The sequence below is a fragment of the Natrix helvetica genome, assembly GCF_964273705.1.
Source record: "Natrix helvetica genome assembly, chromosome: 7".
NCBI lineage: Eukaryota > Metazoa > Chordata > Lepidosauria > Squamata > Natricidae > Natrix > Natrix helvetica.
Genome location: NC_138558.1, coordinates 33,152,041 through 33,168,835, shown reverse-complemented (window position 1 = coordinate 33,168,835; position 16,795 = coordinate 33,152,041). Strand labels below are relative to the sequence as shown.

The 16,795-nt window shown below is 37.7% G+C and overlaps 1 long non-coding RNA gene across 1 annotated transcript in view; it reads right to left on the bottom strand.

Moving 5' to 3' along the window:
* Positions 1-936: 936 nt before the first annotated feature.
* Positions 937-16,795, bottom strand: part of LOC309395508 — a 40,031-nt gene continuing 24,172 nt past the window's right edge. The window contains exons 3-5 of the long non-coding RNA XR_014175919.1: positions 10,058-10,137; positions 8,819-8,899; positions 937-2,002 (exon numbers count right to left, since the gene is read on the bottom strand). This is a non-coding gene — a long non-coding RNA (uncharacterized lncRNA). The remainder of the gene's footprint in view (positions 2,003-8,818; positions 8,900-10,057; positions 10,138-16,795) is intronic.

The following is a 16,795-nucleotide window of genomic DNA, read 5'->3' as shown; positions in this document are numbered from 1 at the left end:
TAGATAGATAGATAGATAGATAGATAGATAGATAGATCTGGATAGATAGATAGATAGATAGATAGATAGATAGATAGATAGATAGATAGATAGATAGATAGATAGATAGATAGATAGATAGATAATGATGATAGATAGATAGATAGATAGATAGATAGATAGATAGATAGATAGATAGATAGATAGATGATAGGTAGGTAGGTAGGTAGGTAGGTACGTACGTACATACATACATACATACATACATACATATTTGAGTTGAGTGCTTTATAAATATATTATGTTTTCCTAATAAATTAACACCAGTACTTCCTTCAATTGTAAGTAAGAATTCCATATTTATGACATCTACAGACAGATCAATTATTGTATTTAACACAAACAGGGGACTTGTTTGGCAGAATGTTTTAGAAAGTTGTGTTAGGACACTTTGAACAAGCCACAAGAAGCTATTTAGTTTGAAGTGCATTCTTATTTGCCACTTCATTATTTTGATTCTTCCCCTAAAGCTTAGGGGGGGAAAAGTCAATATATTCAAATGAAGGCTGGTCCTGTAATTGAGGGCTACTGCAAGTGGAAAGTCCTTGGAGACAACAGCCAGTAATAAGTATTTAAGGAGTTGAGCAAGAGCAATGCACAATATCAATGTCAATCAAAATAAAATGCCTTCCAATTAATTTTGTTTTTAGTTTTGTGGAACTTGTTGAGGATCACCTATTTCTCCTTGAATTCAGTGATATTACTTTGACTTAGAATAAAGTTGAACTGTATAAAGTTGTACTCACTCTGTGTGTTTGTGTGTGTGTGTGTGTGTGTGTATTCCTTTACTCCCACTCCTTACTCTATTTTATTGACCATTTTTCTTGATTGAATGGCTTCTTAAGTAAGACTTTTTATTACATAAATGCACATGTATCACACAATATTCTCACAGTGTTCGTAAAGCAATATTTAGAAACAATTTATTTGCTTGATAATGAGATGTAACCAGGGCTCTGAAAATCTAAAATATGCTAATGAAAAATGGATAGGAAGAATACAGTCCGAGTTGGGATAGTTTCATGAAGATTTCTCTTTGGGGAAAAAGCAGAATGCAATTTATTTTTCATTACATTAAATGAAAAAGAAAAAAAAGCATCAGAGGCAGATAATGTTGGCACAGTTATAAAAATGCAGCTAATGAAATATATTGCTATAACAGCAATTAATGGAAGTTCTTTAGAATCTGCAACCTATTCCCTCTTGACGAAATTAACACTGGTCTTCAAGTAGGACAAAAGGTTGCATTACTTAAATTAACATTTTTTAAGATTAAAATATGCATTTTGAGAAATCAATATGAAGGTTCAAAAATACCAATTAGCAGGAAATCCTGAACATTATACTTAGCAAAGAGTCATTTCTGATTAATTATACATTATTATCTCAGAAAGTCATGCTTGTGGTGATGAGAACATCTCAGAATAAATTACACATTTCATTTTGGAACTTTTTCTCCTTTGTATGCTCAACATCTTCCCAATGTCTTAGACCTTCTTGCTGCAACCAGATCAAGTAAGCATTTTCACTCTTCTTCAACAGAATACATACAGTAAAGCCAGGATGTTGTCAGAAGATGGATGATTCAAGAAACTACATCTACCCACAGGGTTCATGGACAACTGGGGACACTAATGAGTTCAAATCTGATTCAATATTTCATTTCTAAGAACAGTTTAAGGAGAAGACTGAGTTGCATGATTGTCTTCTTTTCTCTTTTTTATGCTTCTTCCTTACAACTGTAGTTTCTTGTTTCTTTATGATATGTAGAGAAACTCAGTTTTTGGTGTAGTGGTTAAGGCACCAGGCAATAAAGCAGGAAGCTGTGAGTTCAAATCCTGCCTTATCCGTGAAAGTCAGCAGGATGACTTTGCGCCAGTTAATCTCTCAGCACAATTCACCTCATAAGATAGTTGTTGTGAGGAAAATAGGAGGCGGAAGGTGTGTTGGATATATTTGCCATCTTGAATTATTTTCAAATATAATAAAGGCATGAAATTAAACAAACAAATAAATAATCAAACAAATATGACAGGGACAGCTAATATTTAAGACATGGAAAGTGACTTCAAATATCTCAAAGTATTGTATTGTGTTCATGGATTATTAACATAACTACAGAGTGTGATTGCCCATATTTAACTCAACATGACATACATATTAACTAAGGGTAAAAAAAAAAAACCACAGTATTCAAAGTAGAAAAAAATCACTATGAGTTATACAGGCCACTGTGGAAGTTAAATGCTAAATAAGTGCACTTTCAGAACAAGCCACGAGATGTCACAATTATAAGCATATTATGCTTTCAGGAGACTGAGCTTTTTTTCTCAGTGTTTATACGAATCTATCATTACATTCACATTCACCATTAAGGAAAAGTAGAAAGTAAAAAAAAAAAAACAGAGAAAACATCCATTTACACTGATGATCAGTGTAATAAAAAAACTCTTTTAAATTTCATGTGTGAAAGCACCATAATCTGCTATTTGTTCTAACTGAAAAAGGTATAAGAATTAACTTTCCTTTCACACAATGTATTTGTTCTTGCATTATTGAAACCAAAGCAGATAATGCTAGTTTCATTTGTTATTCTTTATTCAGAAGTTCAACTGAGTTCCACGGGATGTATTTCAAATTGTAGCCAAAATCTGAAAAATAACTGCTTGCAATTAAAGTCTTAAAATATATTTTTTTTAAAAACTAGCTGGTTGTAAAGGGGAAAAAGCATTGGATTTACTAAATAGTCAGTGGGGATGGCTAAGCTATGAAATGTTTCAGAAACAAGCATAAAGGCTAGTTCTTACATAGAAGTGGTAAGTTGCATTATATACAAGATGTAAATATACAATCAAGTGCAATCCTATAGATTATAGATCTTTCTATAAAACATTGGTGCAATTCATGAAAAAATATTTTGAGGTAAAGGATCCCTTATCCTTATTTTAGTTATGTAGAGCAAGTAAAACTCTCAAAACTGAGACTAGTATTGACTGCTATTTTGACATGCTATTAGGGACCATCACTGCCTGTGGTACAGGTGGGGAGATTCAGTTAAGGATTCAATCTGAATCAGTCATCAGACCCAGGTAAGTTTATTCTTCAAAGCTTTCGGGTTCATGAGGAAGCCCATTATCAGGGAAGTTTTTTCTCTAGTTTATTCTGGAACCCATCATCTTGAGAGAGACAGACGTTTCTGAAAATGTGTGCTCTAGCACAAGCCTGAAAACTTGGAAAAAATAAACCTTTGGAAACAGGGTCCAACTCAGACTGGATCCTGCACCATTATCCTGGAAGGCATATATTTGCCTTCATTCATGAGATTAATTAAAACGAATGTTGTCCAGTACAATAGAGGCTATACCACTTTGCACATGTGCATTAGATTTATGTTTCCAGATGCTTCTTTGTATGAATGGTAAACAGTTTTAGACATTGCTTTTTTTTAATATAAAAAGCACATCTTCAGATATTCTACATTAAAAGTTAGGAAAGCTTTATTGATTATTACTTGTAATTTGCAACTCATCTGATATTGTTTTAGGATTACATGATCTGCTTTCCCACAGGGCTTAGTAGAAATGCTGTTCTAGGAAACTTCACATTGGACTCCTTTAGGGACCTCTTGGGGATGTCTTGAAACCAAATATATTTCCATTTTCTTTTTATAGGTATCAAGAGTGAAATCCAGATAGTTCATTGGATGTGATATTAAGAGGTGAAGCAGAAAATTTGTGAGGTGTGGGAGATTAAGAGTATACCAGGAGTGTCAAACTCAATTTCATTGAGGGCTGCATCAGGGTTGTGCTTGACCTCGAAGGGCTTGACCACAGTGAGCATGGCCAACTCAATATCACTCATGTCAGGGCACCTGTGATGGCCTGGGTGGGGCCGTGGGATCCTCCTGCAGCTCTCTTCCAGCAAAAATGGAGTTTGGGAAGGCCGCTACAACTTCCTGCAGACGTCTGCCAGCAAAAACAGAGCTTAGGAGGGCCACACGCAGCCCTCCAGGGCTCTGTTTTTTGGCTGTGCAGCCTCCTGCAGCCCTCTGCCAGTGAAAACGGAGTGGCCATCTCAAGCTCCATTTTCACTGCCAGTGGTACCTTGGAGCCAGGTCTAAGCACCTCATGGGCTGCATCCAGCCCCCAACCCTTGAGCCTTGACATAGTCCTTTGAGTTAATATTGAAATAATAACCTGTAGAGGTGAAACAGTAGAAAGTTGGAAGCTGGAAACCTCTAGGAAAGAAGAGGGTCAGTGGCTTGTTTGTTTGTTTTGTTTATACAGCTGCCCTCCTTATAACAAGCCTAGGCCAGTAAGCTTTCTTTCAACTTGTAGGCTACATCAAAGAAATTATGCTTCCTGGTTATACAATAAATCCTATTTTTTTTTAATGTCAGGTCAATTATTGGTTAAACATATCTTACCTATTATTCAATCCTGGATAAATGTTTTTTTCAAATATTATAGTATTGTTGGTAGGAGTCAATAGTGATTTGAATGCAAAGTTTATTTACATTTTCATCAAACTATATTTAAAAGGTTAGCATACCTACATTCTAAAAGAGGATAATTTAGAATTTGTTTTCCACAGAATAGCTACTCAAGAAAATTATACTCATTCATTCTTGAATGTTCTTGATAGCCTCTTTTTCCCAAGGTACCTTCTATGAGAGTCACATCTTGTTTTATCCCTACAACAGAAATCTATAAGGGCTCAGATGAATAAATGTATCCAAGATTGTGCTTCAATTTTGTTTTCAATGGAAAACCAAGTTTTCTCCCATTAAAGACCAACTTAAGGAGCCTTGTTCAAGCACATAACAGTCAAATGTGTGTAGATATATATACATTCAGTTATTTATATTTACACATACAACAAAAAGCACTCTAACACATAAAGCATTCAGTTGTATCCCCCACTGTTCTCTTCTTGATGTTTGTTTGTTTGTTTGTTTTAAATCCCATTTCTATTATTTATGCAAATAACTCAAGGTGGCAAAAATATAAAGCACATCTTCTTCCCCCTATTTTGTACAAAGATTATGTGCTTTGTGTTGTAGGTTCTGTTTTAAATGAAGCATTTTGAGGGTTTCAGCTTCTCAGTAAAGATAATTGTGATATATGTTTATACTGTCTTAGCTGTCAAAATACAAACAACCAGGTTCACCCTTGAAGAATCAAAATTACTGACATTGCTCAAGCCTATGCATAGTAATCTTCTCAGATTTGCAACTGATTAAAACTATATAAGGGTGGATGGCATTTAAGGGGTGGGAGAGGTTAGACTTCATGTCTTGTGGCCATACAGAGATTCTAAACTGATGCCCTACTTGACTCTTTCCCCTGGCTCTGTCAATCTCTCTCCTATATAACTGATGATAACCTGGCAAAAACAAGAGTTTCTTTTTTTTTTGTCACTGTCACTTTCATCCTCCTTCTCAAGTTAGTAGACGAAATAACAATAATAAAAATATTCAGAGGAAAATGGCCTAGATTCTTGCAACTTAATTGGCCAGTTCAGTGTACAGCACAGAATATACCATTTTGAGGGCTATCCAAATATAAATTATAATGGATTTATGTTATAATGGAATTGAGTGGCTACCTTAGACAAACTGATAACAGAATTAAAAGTTCTGAACAACACATTAAAATATATTCCTTACACAACAAACTGTTAAATTTTTTGGTTATATAGAAACATAGCTAGTGTAAAAGAAAACTGAAATTACTTGTTTAAAAGATTTGTCTGCCATTAAAATTCATGTTATGCTTTCTTGTTCTGCTTGCTTTAACAGTTTTATGACTAGTTAATATGAAATGAAGGATTATATTTGATTAAAGAAAACCCTTGTCAATGAAGCTCATCTAAAAAGAAAAGAAAAGCAGCCTTAGTTGTAATCCAGGTATTATTGCAGCAAGAATCACTAAGCAATCTCACCCTTAAATTTTAATCCTGGATCAAGAAATGACTGTAAGTGTATCAAAATGTATACAAGTAGCAAAAATAATCTTATTTGGGATTAACTATAGAGATTATAAAGTATTTATAGAAGCACCAAGATTATTTGTTAGTTAAATGTGCTTCAAAAAAGCTGCATACTCTGAAATTATTCTCACAAACTAAGCCACTATTAGTTTTGACAATGTGATACTATAGAATACTGCTGAGTGCCAGAACTTGGATTACAATTTGCTGGAAGTTAACCAAGCTTTAATTTCACATCCTTGTAGTAAATTGTTAAACTGTTTGGCAATAGCAATAGCATTTAGATTTATATGCCACTTCACAGTGCTTTATAGCAGTTTAAGTGGTTTACAGAGTCAGCATATTGCCTCCAACAATCTGGCTGAGGTCATTTTACTGACCTCAGAAGGATGGAAGATTGAGTCCACTTTGAGCCTGGTGAGATTCTAACTGCCAAATTGCAGGCAAACCGGCAGTCAGCAGAAGTAGCTAACCACCGCACGGCTCAATGGTTGAGTACAGAGCAATCAGATCTTTCAACCAAAAACCATGCAGATCATCTTGCTGTGTTTACCAATCCTCGATTTTCTTGTCCTTTTTTCCACAATTTTTGCTGTATTAAACATTTGACAACTTTAAAAGTAATATTGTTAGAATCTGTGAGAAGAAATGAAGTATAAAATGTATCAAATTTAGAGTGACATAAAGCAAATGGATATCACTGTAAAGTTGATAATATGGCAACATAAGTTGCTTAGTTTCAACTGCTCTATCATGAGAGGCAGTGGCGTAGCGTAGGTTGTCAGCACCCGGGGCAAGGCAAGTAATTTGCGCCCCCTAACCCAAGGGCAGCCCGACTGCAGCTGCCCCTGGGTCGGCATCAGTCAAGTGAGGCTCTCCATGCTGACCTCCTGCCTTCCTCCCGAAAAGGAGCTCGAAGGGCAGCGGGAAAAGGCTCGACTGAAGGGAAGCAGGTGCCACGGGGGTGGGAGGCGCACCGGGGGCTTCAGGAAGGCGCCGGCTCCCCGGGGCGCTCCAGGCGGAGCGGGAGGACGCGGTGGCGTTGCAGCGGTGGGCAGACGGAGCGCAGCGCCGCTCTCCTTCGGCTCCCGCGGGGGCGGCGTGGCGGGTCTTGCCGGCTCCGCTGGGAGGTAGGCGGTGCGCAGGAGGGGCCTGGGCAGGCCGGGGCCGGGGAGCTTAGTTTGCGGGCTGAGCCGGGCACGGAAAGAGGTGGCCACAGTCCGGCAAAGGGTGGCGCGGGGCGAGTCAGGGCGCCCCCCCCAGATGTTGCGCCCGGTGCGGCCAGCCCCCCCTGCACCCCCCACGCTACGCCACTGATGAGAGGTAAAGCTTCAATACATTTATTTTGATAAGGGTAAGACATTAAAACAAGCTAAAGAAAAAAGCCTACTGTGTTTTGTAATATCAGTGTTATACAGCCAGGGTAATGGTTTCCTTTCTCAAAGCAAAAGAGATCTTATCGTATTTTAAGTTGATTTCCATTATTTTCCATCTTCCAACATCTTTACCCTTAAGGAAAACCAAATATCACCAAGGTAGTTTTACTTCCAACATTTTGTCTCAACTTTAAAGTTATTTAGTAGAACTGGAAGCTAAACCCTGAGAGCAGAATATCAGTTTGAGTGAATAAGTTGACTCTACTTGCCCAGATTTCTACTTCCTACTGAAATTGGGATAATTTGTCTCTGTCACTAAATCAAGGATAACTTTGAGAACAAAAACAAAGATTTCTAAAAAGAGCCTTCAAAATGTAGATTGAACTGACACCAAAAGATACATTTTCCACTATTTAAACCCAAGAATTTACAACATGGTACCTTGCAAAAAGCGTGCTTATTATACTCAGTACTGATTGATGGATAATTTTACATATCTATCAGGACTTCTTTCATACTTAGGGGGATGGGATCTTTGGCACTGATCAATGGAAGTAAGAGTGCTATCAAAATTGTGGCAGGGGGCAAGGATCCTGATATGTTTTATTTCCCATCTCTTTTTTCCCATATCTGCACAAATATATTTTCCTGGAGAGTAAGTTGTGCAAGGCACAGAGAAGTATCAAGAAATAGTAAGCAAAAACGTTTTTAAAGTATAATATAAAATAGCATATAACTACATCTGGTTTATCCATATTCTTCTATTACTGGATACTATTCTTGTTTCTATTACAACCTTGTTGTATTATATTATATTGTATCTTCATTGCATTATGTATTGTCTTCTGTTCTTTCAACTTGTTTTTTTTAATTAGTTATTTTTCCTTTTCTTTGTTGTATATCTTATTTAGTCCATATAAATATAATTATTTATGTCCTTTACCTAAATCATATTCTGGTTTACATATTTTTTGCAATTTGATTCTTATTCTCTCTATATGACACAACTTTAACACAATTATTTCATACTGGTCACTTGATTTTTATTCAATCCAAAATTATTCCAAGATGTGTTTTTCTGTGTTCTCTCTCTCTTTCTCTCTTTCTCTCTCTCTCTCTCTGTCTCTCTCTCTCTCTGTGTCTCTCTCTGTCTCTCTCTGTCTCTCTGTCTCTCTCTCTCTCTCTCTTTCTCTCTCTCTGTGTGTGTGTGTCTGTATCTGTCTGTGTCTGTCTGTCTTTCTGTCTGTATATCTGCCTGCCTATCTGTCTGCCTTTCTGGTCTAAATTTATAGCTAGTATTTCTAGACGTTTTCCATCCAAATTATCAGGATCAAGTCTGCTTAAATTTGGCACTCAGACAAGGTCTTTAATACATATCTGCCATTAATACTAAGACAGAGAAATTTTTTTACCTAAGGTATAGCTTGCAAACATTATTAAAGAAAATATAGCCAGGAACTGTCAGAAGATTTCCTGAATAAGATATTGGAATTCTAAACATAATAGAAAAGGAATTTATCCAAGTTGGAAAATGTATTAAACTTGGGGTGGATATAAATATATCACAGCAAGCTGTAGTAAACTATGAAGGAAATACATATATTCTCTCTGATGATATTTAATTTTAAAAAGCAAAGCCATATATAGATGCAAATGGGGAAAAAAACATAATTTTCATTAAGCATTGTTTTTCACTGAAGATTTGCCTATAAAATGAAAGTATTCTGTCAGCAACTATATTTAATTCTTTGATTTTACTATCCAGAGCTCTTTCTTCCAAGAAAGCCTTGCTGGCTTCAGAAGAAAGCCAAAGTAGTTCCTGAAGACTCTGACAGTGAAAAGGAGGCAGGGGAAGATGCGTGTAAGTGAGGTTAATCAGTGGACAACATCCCCCCTGAAAATAAGACCTGGTGCCTTTTTTGGTGGCGAAAAAAAAATAAAATAGGCTCAAATTCCTAGAAAACTGTTTTACTTGCAGCTCATTTCACTGTTGCTGAATAGAAAATTAGGCAGGAGTATGATATGAATGGAAATTTGAACTACAGGGAGGGCTTAGTATGAACTATACTGAATTCATATAAAGGGATGAGGAAAGATTTTACTCATTTAGTCATGAAATCAAATCATTTGACTAAATCAAATGATTGACCTGAATATTCTTCTGTTTTCTATTGCAGGTTCACTTCTATAAATCTCACAGATGGAACAAGAGTTGCAGTAGAACAGTTTTGTGGAGAATTGTGTTCAGCCTATCGCTACTATGTAGATGTGAATAATATCTAATTTGGGCATAGTTATCACACTGAGGATTTGATTATTATTAATTTGCAGGTTTTCCACTGAGTTTTAGTCCTGTGTTGTTTTAAAACTTATTCATAACATTTGGAGCCTTAAAGTAGAATTGTGAGATACTTCTTGTGTAGTTGCACAGCCTCACTTATCTAAGATCTTTAGGTATCAGGAGTTATGCCTGCCCATCCCAGACATTTTATAAAAGAGGAATTTATGAGGTGAGCTGAAGCGCATTCAGTTACTGTATTTGGACTCTTCTCTTAAATTTCAACTCTTCACATACTTCTTGATTTTTCTAGTTAAGAAAAGTATAGAGTAGGCCAACTGCTAACTTGGAAATAGTTCCTCCTAGAAAATACCTTTAGATGCTAAATATTAGATAGCTGGTGGATTCTTCAATAGCTGGCAGAGCAGTGGAAACCTTGGTACAAAGTGTTGTCTGTGAAGAAGAAGAAAAAAGGCCATAGGATAAGTCTGGAGCATACTGCCTGTCTAAACCAACAAGCCTCTATCCATCAATTACCCTATTTTAAACCTCCATTTTTCCTATAAACCTGGGTTAGGCAATTCTTTATATCTCTTTCTTGTCAAGGAACAAATTATTGTTAAAACTATTTTCTGTGTCTAGGGTCCTTTTGCAGACTTTACTCACTCTTACAGCCGAGACACAATTTTGCCTAACTCCGCAGCAGGGACAGAAACATAATTTGTTGCTAAGCTATTGTCTGGCATCCCCCCCCGCCCCCCGCCCCCCCAGAAGCCAGTTTGCATATAGAGCTCTGGGAATCAGTATTGTAATTAATAATACTAGCTGCACAGCCAGTATTGCTGGCAAGGCACCAGGGTCAAATATTTCTTAAATGTAACAAGAGCATTAGTGAGCCGGAATTTAGAATGAGGAGCAGGACATAGCTGCCAAACATGTCAAAAAATAACTAGGAATTATTACACAAACAATTTAGAAATGTACTAGAATCCAAAGCTGAGGGGATGCCAGCAGTCTTTGGACAATCAGTCTCATTTCTCAAGCTTTATTATTTTTATACCTTTCAGCATGATGAATAATATAAAGCTGTCCTTTTCAGTTTTGACTTGAAAGTGGGATATCTTCAGGCATTAAAAAATAAACTAATTCCTGAGATACAGCTTTTGTAAGTCCCATCGGGAACATGCCATCTCTTCAAGCAAACATGGATGGAGACTTCAGAGATCACTTTGTAAAATTTGACAAAATGTCAAATGTTCAAAAGCTGGGTAAAAAAGACTTAATTAAAAAAAAAGAAGCTTCACAAATGTGATTGACACACTGGAGACTTTAGCTACAAAGCCTTCACAATACAATCGGTATCATTTTGAGACTCCTGACATTTTCATATGCTTCAGCTTTACCTTAGAGAGATCACAGTCAGAGACAGGAAGATAATTCACTCTCTGTTCACATTTGATAAATGATGTTGATCTCTAGAATACAAATGGTGTTGCTAATTTGTGTCAAACCTGACTGGAGTTTTTGCAGTGGTATCTTGAGGCATACGTATGCAGCAATAAGGCTACCAATCTCTCTCAAATGATTATTGTAACTCATCAGCAATAGTTCAGTATGTAGCACTCCTTTCAATGTTAAGTATCCTTCTCACATCTTTTAAAAGAAGAAACAGAAAAAAAAAACATAGAAGCATCATAAGAATAAATGATTCAGGTATCTGAAAAGTATTATTTTGACTATGCCAGGTATCAGCTGGGATAACCGTTAGATCAAATGCTGAAGTTTTTTCCTTTCTTTCACAAATGCAAAACTTCATTGATTTAAAGTCTTCTTTGAAATACATTTTTCCTAGCTACCTCTTCAGTAAATGTCTATATTGTGACTCCTTATGTCCTTCAAGACAACAATATAGTATAGAATAATGCCAATACATTTCAAATCCCAGATATCCAAAAAAAAGTGAGTATCCATTACACAGATTCTTTAAATAATAAACCATAGATTTAAGTTTTGTAGTAATAGTTCTACTGAGAGAAACAAAAGCTTTTGGATTAAAATCTTACTTATCATCTTGAGATATTATAACCAGAATATGACATTTCCTTCTTTTCTATCACCCCCATTAACCCCTCCTATACTATCCTATAATATAGGATACTATACGACACTATATCTGCAGATATAGTGTCGTATAGTATCCTATGCTATAGGACAGCGATGGTGAACCATTTTTGGCTCGTGTGCCACAAGTGGGAGTAGCGCAGAGGGGTCGTGTACGGGCGTGCCGCACCCTTAATGCAATGCGCAACCCCCCAGTGCGCATGCGCGCACAACAGGCGCGACACCCCCATTTTTACATGTTTTTTTCACCCTCCCCAGGCTCCAGAGGCTTTATAGGAGCCTGGGGAGGGCAAAAAGAGTCTCCCCGCCCCCCCGGAGGCCCTCCGGAGGCTTCAGGGACCGTCCGGAGGCTTCCCTGAAGCCTTCGGAACACTTAAAATGACCCTCTGAGCAAACCGGAAGTCACTTCTGGTTTGCTCGGAGGGTCATTTTAAGCGTTCCGAAGGCTTCAGGGACAGTCCGGAGGCTTCCCTAACGCCTTCGGAACGTTTAAAACGACCCTCCGAGCAAACCGGACTTCCGGTTTGCTCGGAGGGTCGTTTTGAGCGCTCCGAAGGGGTCAGGGAAGCCTCCGGACGGTCCCTGAAGCCTCCGGAGGGCCTCCGGGGGCGGGGGAGGCTTTTTTCGCCCTCCCCAGGCTCCTATAAAGCCTCTGGAGCCTGGGGAGGCGAAAAAATGGCTTTTAAAAACAGTGAACTCAGCTGGCCAGCATGCCCATGTGCACTGGCCAGCTGACAGGGCAGCGCCTCGCGTGCCCTGACAAATGGCTCCGCGTGCCACCTGTGGCACGCATGCCATAGGTTCGCCATCACTGCTATAGGATACTATACTAATGAGAATGCTATTGCACCTAATGAGAATGCTATTGCTGTTTTGAAAATATTCTGTGATAAATTGCAGTGACAACTTTAAGGACTCTGGCACCAAGTATACAGTGCACAATTTAGCAGAAACTCTGGCAAAAGCTGTTTGATTAACATTTGTCAGAGGAAAAGCTGAAACTTTTAAGGTTCAAATGGCAACCAGTGGTACCCCATTTAATGACAATAATATTTGTAAAAGGGAGGTATGAAGTAATAAAGAATCACAGAAAAAATGATGGGAACAATTGTTGGGTTGCAGTAGAGGCCCTTGAAGGTTTTGTTCATACCAATCTTTATAAAATTATGCACTTGGGGAAAAAATTAAACTTATTCAGATCCCAGGAAGATGTTCGAAATTGGTACTGCAATAATGCCTGAAGACTTTATTAGCAATACCTATTTGTAATCTAATATTTTTATGTAAAGATCTTTATTAATTCACTGACAAATACCTTATTTTAGATGTGGCAGGGACATTTATAAATAAAAAGATTACCTGAAATTATAACAAAAAAAAAAGACTTCTTTTAAATGTAATAGCTGATAGATCCAGATTTTAGAAATGGATTAAATACACAGCAAAAATTATCTGATGAAGGCTGACAAATTAAGACAAATGGCAACATCTGAAATACATATACAGAATCAAGAATGCCTATAAGTGGTGGGTTTCAAAAAATTTTGGAACCTCTTCTGTAGGTGTGGCCTGCTTTGTGGGAGTGGCTTGCGGCCATGTGACTGAGTGGGAGTGGCTTGCCAGCCATGTGACTGAGTGGGAGTGGCTTGCCAGCCATGGGACCGGGTGGGAGTGGCCAAGATGATGTCACTGAATTCTTTGCCCTAATGGATGATCTACAAAAAGAAGATATAAAAAAAGAAATTTATTATTTTGTGCACTTACTACTTAAATAAGATTAAAATAAGTACACAAAACAATAAAAGAGCTACTTACAAAACGTAAGTAGCTTATTATTTGCTGCTTGTATTTCAAAGGGAATACAATACATATTTAATTTTACATATGTTAACAGCTGCTGGAATTAGGTTTGCACAACAGTGGAAAAACAAAGATATGAAAATGAATAAATATTAGAATGTGCAGGAATGAATAAATTGACAATTAAAATCAAGAAGGCTTCGAATACTTTTTCCTGTGGGATTTGTTTTATCAATTGCTAACTAACAGAAACAGCAATTAGAAATCTAAAAGTATGAAAGAAAACACCAATTATGCAAGGAAAGATCACTAAAATGTATAACAAAATATCATTAGTACTTGATCATTATTAATGTGTAGATAACTGCAGGACATTACACACCCACACACACAAACTATGACAGTGCCAGGAAAACACCAAAAATATCAATTTCCCCCCAAAAGATTGCAGATGAAACCAGTTTTTTTTCCCCTAACCATAAGAACAGGAAAGACAAAGCCACTGGAATAAAAACCATCAAGGCATTATGGGAAATTATAAAGGACAGTGGCAGGAAAGTCACAGAACCAGCAACCACCTCACGATTACCTAAACAACCAGGTATCACTCAGAAACATACAAAATCTGGCAAAGCTGCCTTGCACCAACCTGGCCTACTCATAGAAAAGCAGCCACCTTGAGAAACATAAACCATGCACCAACCTTCATACTTAAAAGCAACATATTGCATCACAAATAAACATTTGCAAAAAGGAATAATATTTCTTATAATAAACATATTCTATAAACAATAAATACATAAAAATTCCTTAAAATAATTTTAAAAAAAGATATTCTACGCACAATAAATTAAAATAAAACCATTAAAATATTCTATACATAATAAATTAAAATAAAACCATTAAAATATTCTATACACAATAAATTAAAATAAAACCATTAAAATATTTGATACACAATAAATAAAATTTGAGATTGTGGACATGTAATTCTGAGGCCGATCATTGTGGAAGGTCCTGATGAGGAGTTCGTGATGACCACGAGGCAGGAGGCATATAAATTTAATAAATGAAGAAATAAATGCCCTGTGGTCTCAATGGTTTGCTTGCAGATGTTTTATTGTCATCGATGTGAGATACCTAGCTGGGTCATGAAATGTCTGCAAGAAAACCACCAGGTTTAGGGAACACCAAGGACCCTGCTGTCGTCTCCCTCCCCTCCCCCACTCCTCCTCCTCCTCTCAATATCCCACTCTTTCTAGCATGGATGATGATGACAATACCTGGTTTGGGTAATGAAACATCTGCAAGAAAACAAACAAGCTCAGAAAGCACCAAGGACCACACAGTCATCGCCCTCCTCCTCCTCTCTGTATACCCCATTTTTTCTAGCACTGATGATGACACCTGGTTGGGTAATGAGATGCCTGTAAGAAAACCATTAAGTTCAGAGAACACCAAAGGACTCCACAGTCCTCTCCCTCCTTATCTTTTTCCTTTTTGTCCTTCTACTCCTCCTCCTTTCCCCACAACCCCATTCCCTTCTAGCACTGATGATGTTACTTAGTTTGGTAATGAAATGTCTGTAAGAAAACCAGCAAGCTCAGAAAGCAGCAAGGATCCCACTATGCTCCACCTCCTCTTTCTCCTTCTCTTTCTCCTTTTTGTCCTTCTATCTTTCTCTTCTTTCCCCCCCCCCACCCCACTCCCTTCTAGCACTGATGATGTTACCTAGTTTGGTAATGAAACGTCTTCAAGAAAACCACCAAGCTCAGAGAGCACCCAGGACCCCTCATTACAATCTGGAGCTATCAAGAGTCTCTTCTGTTGGAGAGCCTTGATGCAAGGGAAAATGGAAAGTTTTAATTTTAATTCATTTTTAGCATTTTAATCATCTTTGCCTCCTTCAAATTTTAAATGTTTTTGTTTTAGGTTTTAATGTTTTATTTGTACACTGCCCGGAGTCCCTTTGTGAGGGAGATGGTTAGTTTCAAAATTTGATCAAATAAATAAATCAAAGTAGGAGCTGAGAGAAAATATGGAGGTGTGGTGCTATCCCTATGAGACAAAAATAAAAAGACCATCCCTGCAGTGTTTCATCCTCATGGATTTTCAGCCTTCATTTAATTGTTAATTTTAATGCTTGTCTATTAGCTTTTGTGGTATTGTAAGCTGTCCTGAATCAGTTAAGCTAGTGAGATGGGAGGTATATAAATTTAATAAACAGACAAACTCAGTTATGGACATGCAGAACAAATTGGAAATCTCTAAATGATGGATTACAATTGTTGATTCTCACACAAGGCATTCCTCTTTAACCTTTCAAGAATATTTATTTTTTAAAAAAACGTTGGTGGGGATGTTGTCTTTGCATATAATCTGGCTTTTACTTTACTTCCAAGTACATATAGGTTCCTTCTGATAAAGACCCTTTTAACATTCTTAATTTGCAAAAGATGCTGATCTCTTGCAGGAGCACAAGTCACGCAAGAGCTAAGCAATCTTAGCATTAGTCCTGGTTTTCATCTGTCCCACTAAACCACAATAGGGTTGATTGGATTCTGGTTGAGTAAACCCCAATTTGGGGTACCTGAAACACGATTTGCAATCTGTGGATTGAACCCAGGATCCCAAATCCTGTAGCCCACAAAGTTTATTTTTTAATTATTTACTTATTTGAATTTATTAGCTGGCCAACTCCAATGGATTTCGTTGTCCAGTATCCTTCCCCACTCACTCCTTTCACCCATTGCATGTACACTACAGGCCCCGACCAAGATAAGGAGTGAACCGGAGAACACGGTGGAGCCTTAAGGGGAAACTCCCCATTTTGCAAAACCCCCATTCTGCGAGATTTTCCACCAAACCCTGTGGGGAAAATCCTTCCAAGCCGCTTCCCCCACCGCGTTACCCCAAGAGCCATGGCCACCGTCGCACGTGAAAACCAGTCAACTCCGCAGCCTCAAAAAGAGAAGGGGGTCAGATTGATCGCGAAAAAGCAGCCTGGCGAAAGCCTAATGGGCGGGAAACGGTGTAAGCACTGCACTGCCAAACCAACCTGGAACAAGGACAAGGAGCGATTGCTTCCTCCGCCTGCTTCTTCGAGTGGCAGGCCTCGGCGGCGGTTAAGGCTCCTATCTTTAAACGTGGATCTTTCCTCGCCGCTTTATGAAGTTGGGCCCGGACTTGC